The sequence below is a fragment of the Notothenia coriiceps genome, unplaced genomic scaffold (assembly GCF_000735185.1).
Source record: "Notothenia coriiceps isolate Sejong01 unplaced genomic scaffold, NC01 NC01_scaffold00004668, whole genome shotgun sequence".
Taxonomy (NCBI): domain Eukaryota; kingdom Metazoa; phylum Chordata; class Actinopteri; order Perciformes; family Nototheniidae; genus Notothenia; species Notothenia coriiceps.
In genome coordinates this window covers 9,754-15,571 of record NW_011337369.1, presented here as the reverse complement: position 1 = coordinate 15,571, position 5,818 = coordinate 9,754, and the positions used below count along the sequence as shown (strand labels likewise).

At 41.4% G+C, this 5,818-nt stretch overlaps 1 long non-coding RNA gene across 1 annotated transcript; it reads right to left on the bottom strand.

Annotated features, from left to right (window-relative positions):
* Positions 1-2,436: 2,436 nt before the first annotated feature.
* Positions 2,437-3,497, bottom strand: LOC104942517 (uncharacterized). Its single transcript, XR_798018.1, has 4 exons — positions 3,227-3,497; positions 3,057-3,101; positions 2,609-2,695; positions 2,437-2,528 (listed from the first exon to the last, which is right to left on the bottom strand). It is a non-coding gene; the product is annotated as an uncharacterized lncRNA (long non-coding RNA).
* Between the last annotated feature and the right edge of the window lie 2,321 nt (positions 3,498-5,818).

Genomic DNA, 5,818 nt, shown 5'->3' with positions numbered 1-5,818 from the left:
TCTTCAGGAGAAGAGCCTTGATAACCTCGTATTTGCCGAGGCGTGGGGGTGCTGCGATGAAACCCACTAAGCTGGCTGAAGCAGAAACCCCCAGCGAAGCCACCACGTGGTAATATCTCAGCTCTTCGTCGTGGAGATGCTTGCAAGCAAAGTGAGCCTCCACGTGTGCAAACCATGCCTCCGCGGCATGCTCCCAAAACTCCGGCAGCTTAACGAAAACATCTCTTTCAGCCATGTTCAAATTTTTTTCGGAAACTATCTCCGAAAATGCAGGGTCACCAGTGTAGTGCCGGTAAGAAGGAGTCGGAGGCGGAGTATTTAAGATGGATTTCCACTCTTTATTTTCCATCAAGCCATAGAGATATCACACATGTACTCAGTGATGAGAGTCAAGTTAGAGTGCCTTGCTAGCTCTAGCTTGGCAACCTAAATACCCGGTGTTACACTAAACAAGGTCCGTGTAGGAACTGTAACCCAAAAGTGAATTATGGTTAACTAGAGTCACCACAGTCTCTACTTTAAAGAGTTCTCTCCTGCTGATGTTCAGGTGCATTTCAGTATGTAGTTTCTCTACTTTAAAGAGTTCCCCCTGCTGATGTTCAGGTGTATATCAGTATGTAGTGTCTCTACTTTAAAGAGTCCTCTCCTGCTGATGTTCAGGTGTATATCAGTATGTAGTATCTCTACTTTAAAAAGTCCTCTCCTGCTGATGTTCAGGTGTATATCAGTATGTATTGTCTCCACTTTAAAGAGTCCTCTGCTGCTGCTTCTTTATTTCTCTTCTGAGAACTGAAGGAGAAGTGTTTCTGTGAGAATGTGGTTAACAGCAGCAGCAGAGCTCTGGAGGTTTTACCCTCTGCAAGGTAAGAGCAAAAAGCAGAACCATGCAGAGTGGTGTACATGTAGTCATATAGAATATATATATTTTATAACAGCAGGAGGTGGATATCAATATGCTTTAATGTTCAAATTATGAATATGCAGGGATAACAAAAGGCAGTGTTGTTGATCAGTGGAGTCACTAGTGAAACTGTACTTTAAGAACACACCGGATGTAGGAAAAACCATACAAATAAATATCTGCACTCTTGAAAGGCTAATATAGATCACTGTATTAAAATACAGAACAATCAAATGTAGGCTACTGAAGAAAAAGCAATACTCCATTGAATTATATTAAAGAAAAAACAGTAATAAAGAATCCAGAATCGACTTTACAAAACCTTCATTATGCCCACACTGTAGTATCAGTGCTGATGCTGGTGAAAGTACACGTTATGCTAATAATAAGATATTTTATGAATAATGACAGAGAGCAGTGGGAAAGACAGGTTTTATACACACACTGAACTCATCACATCAACAGAGAGAGGGCAGGCACAAACTCAAGGGGAGGGAGAAAGAGGGCGGGGCAAACATTCACAAAAAGGCGGGAAAACACAAAGACAGGAAGTGGAACCAGAGATGACACACGGACAGTGTTTTTACAAAATAAAACAGGAAATACAAAAAGCAAGATCACGATAAAGACTCTGTTGTTAGGAACCTCAGAACACAGTTTAGAATTAAGATTAACATTTCTTTATTTGCAGAATATATTGTTATCAGAAGAGATGACCATTACTTAAGGCTGAAAAACCATTCAAACACATTCTCTTTAAAACACATGTGTTAACAGCAAAGCTAAATGAAAGCGGATTAAAAGGTTTATTCAGCACACATCTATATATTAAAATGAGCTAAAGCTTTTGCACCTTCAAAAACAAGCAGTGCATCTTAAAATCAGCTCTGAAAAGTTCAGCTGGAAGACAATGTGAGGAAGTTAACAAGAGTTAAAAGCCATTTACTCAGCTGCTGAATAACTGAAGACTGAAAATGAAATAATGCGTGATTGTATAAATTTCATTTCCTGATGTGAAACACGACGATGGATGTAGACGTTGTTGATCAGTGGAGTCTGATGGAGGCAGAAGTGTTGCTCAATCTCCATCAGGAGGTCCGATGTTTTCATAGTTCACTGTACCATCATCTACATCATAACGCACCTGAGGAAAACAACAACAAGAACAACAACAACACTGAGTTGGTTACAAAGGATTTCAAAGTAAAGCACCGTTTATAGTTGAGTCAGCAGACCCTGAACGCACCATCAGTTTCCGTCTGATCTGATTTAATCTACTGACTTCTGCACAGTTTGCTTTGAAACTAGACTTCTTTCTGCTCATTATTCACAGAAACATGGACGTTATTTCAAAACTATCAGCATTGCTTAGGCAAGGCAAGGAAAGTTCATACAGCACATTTCAACACAAGGCCTTTTTTATTTCTTTTTTCTGTTATTTTCCTTAATGAACTGTTTTGCTTTTCTGAGATCATTTAATTTGGATACATAATTATTCTAAATTAATCTTGTGTTGCATCTTCTTCGTCTCATATATCCACTGTTAAAGTTGGATAACAAATAATACACACATTTAATTATTCAATGTTCAAACTCACCATGTTTTCTTCCGTCTGTGCTTTGCTCCCTGAAAAAAGGACAAAACAAGTTGATATTAGATTTCACCTTTATTCATATTGTTTTCATTTGACCTGTGAATGATCTCACCTTTAGCCCTTATCCATATGTTGACTGTAACCACGGTGATGATGAGAGCCGCTAACCCCACAGACACCAGGATGAGCCTCAAGAGACCTGGAGAGAGAAGTTAGAAGAATTAGATATACTCTCTAAAATGTGAATGAACAAAATGTCTCTTGGCTGTTTAATGCTTCCTCGTCACCTTCACACAGAGACACACAGAACAAACAGATACAAACACAACTTATTATAATCCACACAGTTCTTCTTTTTCTGCATCCTCACCTTAATGAATAAAATAACAACAAGCTGTACAGTTATAAAAACAAATGTAAACATCTCACATCACGACATAAAGATGTGACGCATCAGGATGAATGATTTGAAACATCATGTTCTCCCCTGAGGACTGAAGAGAAACAGCTGAGGTTCTGTGACCATCAGACACTTTACAAGTAAATCAAGTTAACCTTACCTGAGTTTAAGTTGTTTTTAGTTGTTGCTGGTTTTGTGTCCTCGCCTAAACAAAAATAAACCAACTCAACAAACTATTTAGTCTGCAACTTCTGTAAAACACACACATATTTAAGGGGACTATTTCGTGTCAGATTGAAGTAAAATTAAACATTCTCATCATGTTCTCACCTGAGGACTGAGGGCTGAAGGGAAACTGATGAACTTCTCCTGTGTAACCATTAGTTACTTCCACAAGTAAATAACTCAGACCTGATGTGTAACTAAGGAGAAGTCAGAAATGTCACAGAGGCAGCAGGAGCTGTGATGTCTTTATATCTCTGCTGAATTTTATCCACATCTCGACCCTGAGCAGCCACCTTCACTGAGGTCTACCAGCCTGCTATATGTCTCCACAGAGCAGTCTAACGTCACCTCATCAGGGTGCTCCTGGTGTTCAGTCACTGAAGATGGAGAGTATTGAGGAGAGAAAGACCTTCAAAGAGTAACATCTAAACTCCTCACTGAATATTATTATAGTAATGTTTCAGGTATATTGCTCTATGAGCAGTTTGAAACATCATGATGTTAATACTTCACTGGAACAACAGACCGATCAACAATGAGAGTTTGCGACCTTGTGTTCTCCTTGATCTGAACTGGGTGCAGAGGTAACCTCCAGCATCCTCCTCTGTTGACTTCTTTATAACCAGGAGAACATTCTCTCTGTAACTCCAGTCTGTCTGATTTAGCTTTGGCTGCTTTGTGAATCTGAACCGGTCCTTCAAACCAGGCCTCACTGAACCCTCCTGAATCAAGAAGATCCAGGTAGATTTTCTCACACTTATCACTGGATTCATGTATGTCACATTGTCACAGGCAAAGTGACTTCATCTCGGCTCTTGACGTGGGGAAGGAAATTTTCCATCTGCAGCTGTTAAGAAAAACAAAAGACATGAATTAGCAACTGGTAGATTTCGATTTCATTTCATGTCAAAACCTTATTTAGTGCAGGTGAATTCCCCATTGAGATCATGTGCTCTCTTTTTTCAAAGGGAGACCTGCTCTCAAGTAGGTTCCAGCATGAAGACAGGAAATAGTAGTAGTAGTAGTATTCCACGTTATCGAAGGATTGTAGATTGGAAGAAGTTTGAAAAATGTAATCTCTGTGGAGAGTTTGGTTTCTGAGAGTTCACTAAAGTCACCACGTTACAAAACACCAACTCATAATTTCCTCCAGTTAAAAGGAACAGGTACGTAAGTAAAAGCACCGTTAATGATATTAAAGCTGTTTTATTTAAAGTGGTGTCCTCTGGGCATCCTCACCTGGGAAAAAGTGCTGGAGGCAGGCAGCATTCAAGGAATGGAAGACATCATGATTCCTTTCTGAATCCGACGCATCGTGGCTTCCTCTGCGCGGTCTCTGGCTCTTCGACTGTCAGCAGTCTCTCCCCGGCTGCTTTTCTTTAACCAAGAACTCAGTACCAGATGGATACAAGCAGATAAGGGAAAAGAGGGGACGGTTGAACGTGGGAGGATGTTTTTTCTGGTTCCTCATTTCACCCTAGTGGTTTTTCTTCAGAGAACTGAAGGAGAAGTGTTTCTGTGAGAATGAGGTTTAACACCAGCAGCCAGCAGCTCTGGAGGTTTTACCCTCTGATGCTCGACCCAAGATAAGGTAAGATCAAAAAGCAGAACCGTGCAGAGTGACGGCCCGGTCCAAACACAGGCAGGAAAAAAATCTTTCAAAAGCTTCGCCCATTCACCATTGAATGGGGTGACGTAGGAAGATTTTTTAATCTTCGCTGACACTGTTGTGGGGAGCGGAGGCATGGCTTTGCAAAACATCGTCGAGCACTTTTTGATGCCTCACCGATACTTTCGAAGCTGGCATCAGCCATCAAATCCCGTTTATAGGCAATCCCGCAGTACAAGGCGTAGCCAATCAAAACCGCGTGCCAGCTGGGGGGAGGCCAGACCGCAGTTCATTTCCTCATATTTCCAAACGAGAAATTACGGTACCAATCACCCGGGTTCTTTACGACCAGTAACTATTGTACCGGGATACAAACCGGAGGAAACCAGGCATGGAGGAGGTGGCAGAGACAGTGGGTGAAACTGGTTAGGTTTTCGCCTGGTTTGGAGAGTTTATATCCAGTTTACTATCGTTTTACATTGGCTTTGCTTTGTATGTCGGGGGGCGGGAGATTCATTGTGGATCTGGTTGTGGTCGCGTTGCTCGCAAAAAATCGCCAAGCTCAGACACCCGCGCCAGCTTCAAAGATTTTTCAAGATTTTTTCATGCCTGTGTGTGGACGGGCCGTTATACACACAAAGTAATGAAATATATTCTAAAACATAAAAATGATACAGCAGGAGGTGGATATCAATACACCTTAATATATAAAATGGATATGCAGCGATAACAAAAGGCAGTGTTGGCTGATTCAGTGGAGTCATTACTTGTCAACCCGTCTCCGATTTCATTGCCCTCTCCGGTTTCCTCCCGGAGGTCATTATTTCTCGCCGCATTTCTCCCGATTTCTGACCAAAAATCAGATTTACACACGACTGGTTTCCATCAGACTTTCTACAGCTCCACCATTGTTTGGTTTCCATGGTACCACGTCTCTGTTAGTATGCGCGCGGCAACTGCAAAGTACTGAGAGGGTGAGGCAGATATTCACCAGAAAACAGAACCAAGAAATCGCAACTACTTCTACTCTCTGCTCACTCCTTTCCTGCTAAATACAGGTCCAGCCCACACATATGCTCCATCGCAAG